Raw genomic sequence first — 9,923 nt, 5'->3', positions numbered from 1 at the left:
AAAAAAACAGTTGGTACAAAAGGAGGAACTCAAATTTATATATGTGCCTGTATTTTAGAGTAACAACCTTTCCGAAAATTAAATAAAATAGTCAAATTATTAAAAGAGGTGTTTGATGGGGACTTAGAGAAAAAGATGCTGTTAGTAACAAAAAAGTCACCCCGTTATTGAAGGCCAGGCAGTAGTACTCTGCTATGCACCTCACATCTGCTATCTTCCCGGGTCCCATGGCCACCTGGCACGGCAGGTGCATCGTCACTATCCCCCTGCACACACTGCCGCTGAGTGAAGTGAGGAAGTTTGCTCGGAGTCAAAGCTGTGAAGCAGCAAAGTGGTGTCGGACCTGCCTTGCTCTCCCGCCTGCAGCCTTAGGCTCTTCTGTGTTGAGCATCTCATACAGAGGAACTCCAGCGTCTGGACCCCACAGATACCCATGTTTCGGATGTCTTCAGAAATCGAGTGGAGAATGAGACTGTGAGGGTCTGGGTAAGGTTGGTAGTCTGGGGGTTGATTCTGATCACTTCCGTTATTCTGAGAAAAAGTGAATGATGTAGCCAACTCCTCAGACAGGGCTGGTGGGCCAAAGCCTCTAGTCTAGAGATGGACTGACATTTGCTTGTCCCTGTGACTCCTCAGCCATGAAATGACAAATTAAGCACTCTATGACCTTTATAAACCCAAGCCCTACAGTTCTCTCACTGGGTAATATGTAGATTTGAATAATGATTCTCCAGGGATTACTTTTTAATAAAATATTTGAACAGAGGATTAATGGAAGGGAGTTCGGTGCCCTTTTTGATCAAAGCTATGGGATAGTAGATGGCAAAGAAGTCACTGAAAACAATCACTTTGGAGGATTTCCCATTTTGCAATCTGCTCGTCAGCTTATCCTCACACCTCTGTGCTGAAGAGAACTTGGGCCTTTGCTATGATTTGAAAGAATTTCGATCCATCAGTCACCTTTTTTATGTGTTAAAATTTTATTTGGCTTCTATCATTTTAGTAACTATGACTTTTATTTTTGCAATAAAGGCTTTCTAAAGGTCTTTTGTTCTATAAATGCATAGTCACTTAAGTTTTCATCACTAATTAAGACAAATTTATCAAAATATGATGAAATTTAAACATCATTGTTTTTAGATATCTCTTTCCCTTTTCTCCTTATCACTAATGAAATAGTTTTCCATTGCAGAAACCGTAAACCTACTGATAAGCAAGATGAAAGAGAGAATCTGTAACGCTGCTCAGATATAATTATGGACTTTCACTTTTAACAAACAGCCTTTTCTACTTTGAGCATACATGTGTGTAAAAAATAAAATAAAGGAAGAAATGGAATCACGATATACACATTGCTTTGAAACTTGCCTTTTGCACTTAATATATCCCAAAACATTTTCTAAGTAATCAACGTACAAGACGTCTTGTTTGTTATCTGCACAGTAGCTCACTCTTTGAAGGCACTACAACTAGTTTGTCCTTTCACAACTAGTAGACTTTCAAGCTTATTTCGATTTTTTTATATGATACTGTAATAAATACCCCTGTAGAAACCTCTGCACATTTGTATAGCTTTTCCTCTTAGAAGTGTAATTGCTGGGTAGAGGGCGTATACATTTTAAAGGCATTTGAAATACATTTTCCTCTAAGAAGAATTTATCAATTTGTATTTCACGAGTAGAATATGAGATTCCCTTCTCCACACCAATTCTAATACTAGGCTGGATTCTTTTGACTTTATAGGCTAGCAGGAGAAAAAAGAGTCCATTGTTTTAATCTGCATTGCTTTAAGTACGGCAATTTGAAGGATTTTTATGTTTTCCCAGTTCTTATTTTTTGTTTGTCTTTTTTTGTTTATGTCTTTATTTCTGCCTTTCATATTAGACTTATGAAGAACTTCTCTAATTTGAAGTAATGCAATTGTTCAACTATATTTTTTTCCAACACTTTTATTACTCTACTTCTCTTAACATTCTAATCTTTTAATCTGGAATGTATTTTAATTTGGAAATGACTCATGTTTAATGGGTCTCAGCAATAGTTGAGAGTTTGAAGATATTTAAAAATGACTCCTTAAGTAAACTGATATGACAAAAAAATCAGAGATTTAAAAAGGGGCAATTGGCAGAGCAAATAAATCTAGATCATATTTTTACTATATCATTAAGGTAAACATTTATGTGTGTGTGCGTATTTTTTATGTGTACAGGTCTCATTCCTTAAGGGTTAGAGAGGGAAGATTTTTCTGTCTCTGCTTCTCTGTCTTTGATTCTTTCTGGTCCTGGCTCTTTCTCGCTTATCTTTCTTCCTGCCTTTGTGTTTATATCTCTTTCCCTATCAGGATGGTTGACTGTTTTGTGTTAATTCTGTGGCTTTCATCAAATCATTTAATCTCCCTCAGCATCAATTTTTCCTATCCATAAAAAAGGAGGTTGAACTAGACGACGTCTCGGATTCCTTCCGGCTCCATATTACTCTGGTCCATGATGTACAGCCTCTCCCTCTGTGCTTATGTCTCTGTCTCTTCATTTCAGCAAATTGCTCTCAATTTCTCCTAAATTTCTTTCTCTCTCCCTTTTTCTTTGCACTGCTGCCTGACTTTTCCCTCTTCCTGCTTTTAATTGACCATAACATATGACTGTAATCTAATTTGTATTTGTTGCCTTCATTAAATAAAGTTTTATATTCCTTCTTCATAATTTATAAAGCAGGGAAGATGCCATTTCTTTCCTATAAAGGAAAACTCAATAAATTATGTTCTTTTCTTACTTATATGGCCTCTGATTTATTAAATTGGTCAGTGAGCTGGAAAGTACTTTTACTGATCTAGTCGATATGAAGAAAAATCTTTTGTTCAGAAAATGGTCATTCTATATTATGCAAAAGATGTTAATGCACTAGAACCAGTGATAATTATTTGAGTTCAACTCGTATGCTCTACAGAAATCTTTTTGATGACAAATGTCATAAGTTTAAATTGTAGATCTTCATGCAAAAATGCTACTTAACCTTTGTTAATTAGAAAATCAACACATTTGTCCCTAGAGAGAGTCCCCACAGTGCAAGGGCTTCATGCACAGTTGTTAGACCTGTGATAATTATCTAAGGTAAGACTTGGGTATAATTTGTAAATCATTTATCATGTGAAATGCTATTTAAGTACTGCAATTAAAGATTAATTATGAAACTGCTATCACTACCCATACTGATTAATAAAATCATCAAATGCACAGAAGATTGAGGCAACACAATCAGGTATTAAATTCAACAAAAAGGGTGAAAATAATGATCAAGAGGAATTATAAAAAATATACTGTTCTCAAACTCAGAGCTTAGTGGTTTTCTAAGGAGCTAAGTTGGGTTCCATACCACCTTTGTTCAGAGAGACTGGCCACTCTTTCTCCATAGAAAGGAATCAAACAAAAGCTCACACACATGAAATCTAATTTTTCCTTTCAATAAATATTTATTTCATGCTAACTAGGGGCCAGGCCTTGTCTAGGCATTTAGAAGGAACTATGGAGCAAAACATACAAAAACCTTTGCTCTTGTAGAGCTTATACTCTTGCAGAGGGAGAAGAAATTGAACAATAAACTCAATAAGTAGGTATGTCATGTGTTAGAAGGTGATAACCGCCATGGGAAAAAATGTCAGGCCGGGCTCAGTAGATCAGGAGTGGGAGTGGGCTGGGAGAGATTATGATTCTGACAGACCCCACTGAGAAAGGGTCAGGAGTATCCACCAGCACATCTCTGGAAAGAGGGCTCCAGGAGAAAGAGAGAAGGCGACACAATGCTGTGTATGGGGAGGCAAGTGTGTGTGTGTGTGTGTGTGTGTGTGTGTGTGTTGGGGGGAGACAGGTGAGATAGGGAGCTGCTGCAGATGCTCAGAAAAGCAAGGCCACCCTTCGGTTCACATGTGTTAGGTGCTGGGAAAGGCATTTCTAAAAAGATGGAGACATACTCTTGCTTGAAGGTTAATACAAACAGAATCACAAGGAGCCTATGGTGCAAGGCACAGTTTGACACATGAGAGGCAGCAAACAGGGGTGAGGAGAGCATGAACTATGGTCACAAGATCTACCTCTCTATGTTGGCTTTGCTGCTGACTTCCCAGCTCCTTCTTGGACCTCTGTCTCCTTATGTATAAAACTGGCATAACAATATGTAACTTGCGGGGGCATATTAATAATAGATGATAATGCACTCCTTTGCACTAATGCTCGGTTAATGGTTAATAATAAGTTATTATTATTATTACTACTACCACTATTATTCAGTACGAACAAAATTCTACAGAAGCACAGAGTTAGAATAAACTAAATATGGCTAAGATGAGTGTACACAAGTCTATGCTAGAGGTATTATGAGTGGTATGGTATGCACTGTGTCCCCACCCCTTCAAATTAGTATGTTGAAGACCTAACCCAATTTGACTGTATTTGGAGTTGGGGGTTTCAAAGAGGTAATTAAGGTTAAATGAGGCGATCAGGGTGGGCCCTAATCTAATAAACTGGTATCTCTATAAGAAGAGGAAGGGACACCAGGGACGTGCACATACAGAAAAATGGCCACGTGACACACAGTGAGAAGGCAGCAATCTGCAAGCCAAAGAGAGAGGCCTCCGGAGAAACTAGCCTAGCTAACACCTTGATCTTGGACTTCCAATTTCCAGAACTGTGAAAAAACAGATTTTTGTTGTTTAAGCCGCCCAGTACTGTGTTATGGCAGCCTGAGCAGACTATGACGAAGAGTGTACGGTGACCATGAGCATAGGCCGGCCCAGGCCTGCCTGGGAGAATGCCCTGGGAGTCCCCCTTCCAACTGCACTGTGCTCTCAGGAGACACGGGGTCTGGGTGGGAGTTTTCTTTCTCCTGTCTGCCCTGTGGGGCTATTTGGATCGCAGGAACTGTGACCTTGCAGGGAAGCCTTGAACCTGTGACTGGAATGGTATAAAAAGAGTGGTGGGAAACAGGGCTGTGACTTCTCTATGTCCGAGTGACCCACCAGACCTTGGTTTTCCATGGCAGCCATACCTGGCCTGTCTGTATAGGTAAGGCAGCAAAAGCAGCTATGTGGTTTGGGTAGACAGGGCCCCCAGATTTGCAGATGCTGTACCCACTGTGTCTCCTGTTCTATATGTTACCATTGTCTCTTAGGTCTTGACTGTCAACTTGAACTCATAAACAACTCCTGAGGTATCAGTACCGGTGTGGAAAATAAAAATCCAGTTATCTGGTTAAGCGTAAGACCTCAGAATGGTCAGGATTCTTTAATAGTGAAGAGAGTTAAAGGATGTTGGATCACATTATTCAGGGCAGAGCTGCATGATTGACAAGTGTTGATAAGGGATGTCTCTGTCAGGTAGATATTGGAGGGTATATGTGAAAAGCTTTGATATACTCAGAAAGCTGGGGTTTAGAGGATTGCTTTTCCAGATAATGCTTACGAGCTCATTCATAACTCTATCCAATAGGATGGGTTTACTTTTTTTTTTTTTAGTTCATTATCACTGCATGGATTTTCTCATGTCTTCAAAGTAAAGGACATGCAGAGTATATGCTCTTAACGTATTCCATCTTCTCTCTCTCCACACCCTGTCTCTCCCCCTCCCCCTGCCTCTTTTTAAACAACCATATCCAGTCTCTTTTCAGCCAGAGCCAAGAACCCCCAGCGCTGCCTGACACCGTGTTCTCTCACTTGTACTCCAGACTTCGAACGAGCCTTTGCTAATGTCAGTCCCAGGCAAGGCTAGGCTTTTGGATCTAGGAGGGACCTGCAAAGCAATGATAACCAACTTTCCGGGATGTATGGAGGTCTCAAGACAAGAGGGAGGAGGAAAAAGAGAGGAAGCCTGGGACGGAGAAGGAGGAAGGAGAAGAGCTGGCAGAGAGGCTGAGAGCAGAGCAGGGCAGTGTTTCGAGGTCGGGAGTGCAAGGAGGGCAGGGCTAGGGACAGTAAATAATATTGGGGGGGGGCGGTCAGAGAAAATAAGAAAATGGTAAAAGGCTATTTGATTTGGTTATTTTTGAGACAGACCTTTCAATACAGTGATGAGATACTACTTAGGGGAACGGGTGGTGAGAGAATAGATTTATCAGGTAAAGGTAAACCGTCCGTGTATGAATCAACACAGCAGAAGATGGCTGACCCTGCCTGGGTGGGAAGGAAGCACTGTGAAGCTGTGTGGGGGTGTGAGGGAGGTGGGGGCAGAGGGGAGGGGTTGGGGTAGAGACAGATGGGAGTGAGGGGTCCCACATCCTGAGGCAAGAGTGTCCTCCCCCCGCCCGCCCCGTCTCCCTTCCACAGGGAGCACAGCTGGGCCCCAGGGCTCGCTCCTCCCCTCAGGCAGCACAGGCAGGTGTGGTAGAGAAGAGGAAAGGTGACGAGGCCTCTGAGCCAACCTATGAAGGAAGCACCACAGCACAACGGGTATCAGGAGAGAAGAGCAGAGGGCAGAAACACAGAAACTGACCTAACAGACATCTTAATAGCTGTGCTGACGGGAAGAGCAGAAAATGAACTTGATACCTTCGTGATCTTGGACACATGGGGTGATGACATTATGAAAAAGATTTGGCTGGAGATATTGAGAAAGAAAAAAATTGTAATTGTTGAAATAAAAATTTCCCTGGAGGGACCGAAGAACAGAAGAGAGAGAGTGGGTTGGAATATCGGGCGATTAAACCCCGCCCAAAGGCAACAGGAAGGAGAAACAAAGAATGAAAGAAAAGTTACAGGGAGAAGTGTCAACAGCTTCATTATAATAACCTCGCAAAGAAAGAGTGGACACAGAGAGGGAACTGTTTGAAAAAATGACTCAGAATTTCCCACAATAAACGCCGTTAGCCTTCAGACTGCGGGGAGTCACGGAGGGCTAACCAGGGTAGGCGAGGACAAACCCCGCGGCTGCGGCTCTAGCTGTGGTTCCGGGTCGAGCTCTACACCCCAGGGCCTTGCACACGGGGTCAGGAGAACACGGGTGGGAAACACCCTACCTGCTCACTGTCACTAACCGCTAAAGGACGTGTAGCATTTGCTTCCATGAGAAATGTGGAAAACCTCAGTAATATTAGCAATATCTATAACACAGTCACTAAGAGAAAATCACAGATATATTCATGTTACATTCTAGTCATAGACTTTTTGAAATATCATGTATGATCAGGGTGAATTTGAAATCATGGTAGTTATCAGACCTGATGCTAGGTCTTATTTAAAGCGCTAGTAACAAATCACATATATCACTACTATATCACAAATTTGTTGTTTTAAATATTTTTGATAACTTGATTTCAATATATTTGGTTTCTTTCGTAATTCAGTATATTTTATGTTATTCATGTAAAACATTATTCTGAGAAGAGTGGCATAGGTTTTAGCAGACAGGCCCAGAAAAGCTTAAGAGCTCCTGCGACATGCGAAGTTAAGAAACAGTAAAGGAAAAGGAGAGGTTCGTGAGTAAGAACGTAACCTATGTCGATTTCCCAGTTGCAATATTGGCTATTAAAGAGTGCTGATTTGAATATGAGAACCAGCAAAGATACTTACAGCCATGCAAGCTCTCAGGATTCACCTAAGTCTGTCTTAGAAAAATTACTCTTGAATAAAAAAGAAAATGAATCCAAGAGGAGATTAGATATGGGGAATAAGAGTCAGTAAAAAAGAAAAAAATAGAAAATATTAATGTTTTCTAAAAAGAAAAAATAAGTATATCAATGAGATTCTGCAATCAGAAGTACAGATGATATCGACACGGCAGGAGGGGAAAGAGGTCGGTGCGCTTGGCCTCTAGTCTTATTTGGAAGGAGAACAGAGATGTTGATTTATTTTTGCGGGTGACAGAGAGAAAAGGCATAAGTGTGGGTCTTAATAAGTTAGGGTAGTTGCCAGGGGAATGAAAGTGGAATGTCCAACCTCCAGATCAGGAGAACAACATCAAGTTTAATCAGAGGAAAATGGATTGGGGGCGGTTGGGCGGGCAAACGAACCAAACACAGTCAATCGAAACACAAGGTAAGACGGCAGAGATATACCCTAATATAACCGTGGTTACAATAAATGAATAAGCAGACAGAGACTCTCAAATTAGATTTTTAAAAGATTCAGCATTATGATATCCGAGAGACATTTAAATAGGATACAAATACCATACAAAACACCAGGCAAATATTAACAACGGGATGGATTGCATAGTAGTTTTAAGAGCAGAAATAAAACTGTGAGATGAAAAACATCATAGAGGATAAAGACAGAAATTACATATTGTAAATAAGTCAAAAACCTAATATATTTAACTAGCAAAAAGGCCTCAAATTGTACAAAACTACCACTGATTGAATTATTGATAGAAATAGATAATTTGACCAGTAAAGGTTTAGATTTACAGTCAGAAATGGATGGGACAAGCAGTACTGACTGAAGTAAGTACACACAGACCCTATGTCTCAGTGATTCTCCAGGAAACACACACACACGTGAGAATTCCTCACACAGGTAACAGGGGACACACATAAACATATGCACTGGAGGGTCATCTGTGGTAGCAGAGTGTGGGGAAACCCAGGCATTCATCATGAGAAGATGGAATAAATAAGGGGTGGACATACACATAATGGAACACTAAACACATAATAGTCACAGAGCCACACTAATAGATCTGAAAAACATAAGGCTGAGTGAAAAACAGAACGAGATTTGTACTATAATACCATTTATATAAATTATGATGCATAAACACCATGCCAAGAATGTTCCAGAACATGCACATATTTCGAACAAATACACAATGGGTGGGACTAGAAGGTCAAACATAAAATACATTCAAGTGGGTGCCAGTGATGGGAAAAGAATGGAATTGGGGATGGTGGGAAAAGGGGGAGTTACAGAGTGCACTTAAAATGAAGAGCACTGCCAGCCTGTGACCACAGGCCCGCCACACGCGGAGTGAGTCCCCTGCAGTGCTGCACGGCAGGCGGCCTTGAGAACGAGGCCGATGAAAGGGGAGCAGAGAGTGGAGCGTGTGGGGAACAGCTGCCTGTCTGCGCCAACAGGTGGGCATCTTTTCTCTCACTTTCTGGAGCATCGCAGGAAGGGCTGTGGGGCTGTGAGTACCCATCCCTTCCTCGAGGTTTGTGTCACTGATACTAATTTCTTTTACTATAATCTTTGTCTGTGTGACAGCTGCCATTTATTATCATGCAGTTTAGTTCAGTTCTTACTGAAAGAGTGAAAAATCTATATGAGAAACTATTTGATACATTTGTTAAAAATTTTTTTTTCCATATTGATTGCAAAATTGGTGCCTTGATATTAAAATGTCTTCTCTCGATCAGATCACTCCAGCTGTCAGGAGAAAACCGGCATGGGAAACCACAGAGTCCCTGAGGCACGTGCTCTCACGGGACGTGAAATGTTTTACACAGATGGTGACAGGTGGGGTCGCTCCTTTCTCAGGTTCGAAATCTCTCTCTAAAAGTGTCTATACATATAACCTCTGCCTTAGAAAAGTAGTTCAGCCCCTGTGGAAAGTTAATTAACAGACTATCTTTTAGGAGAAGGCTTGAAAGAGGTTAAAAGTACACTGTTAATTTGATTATGTTGGGAGTATATGAAAAAAATGTAAATATCATGTTTATATCATAATAATGCCATAACTACCTCAATATCATAGGGTTATAACTTCCTTAGTATGTGAAAACTCTAACTGTAAAATAGACAGTGGGACTTGCCAAAGTAAGTTAGTTTTGACTGCTGAAGGGCAAAGGGCAGGAAGAACATGTGGTGACTCACTGGGGAAGGGCCACCTTCACCCAAGGTGGGGGTGGAGGTACAGGGGTCTTTCTGCTTTTTACTGGGAAGAGGGCTGCTGACTGTGTGTGGCCTCCTGGCAGAGCGTGGGGGAAGGTGGTCGGGCTGAGAA

The 9,923-nt window shown here is 41.1% G+C and overlaps 1 protein-coding gene across 1 annotated transcript in view; it reads right to left on the bottom strand.

Moving 5' to 3' along the window:
- CNTNAP2 (contactin associated protein like 2) overlaps window positions 1-9,923 on the bottom strand; it is a 1,200,002-nt gene that overhangs the window by 171,953 nt on the left and 1,018,126 nt on the right. The window lies entirely within an intron of this gene.

Source organism: Pteropus vampyrus, unplaced genomic scaffold, assembly GCF_000151845.1.
Source record: "Pteropus vampyrus isolate Shadow unplaced genomic scaffold, Pvam_2.0 Scaffold112, whole genome shotgun sequence".
NCBI lineage: Eukaryota > Metazoa > Chordata > Mammalia > Chiroptera > Pteropodidae > Pteropus > Pteropus vampyrus.
Note: the sequence above shows the minus strand (reverse complement) of the source record. Positions and strands in the feature narration are given on the sequence as shown.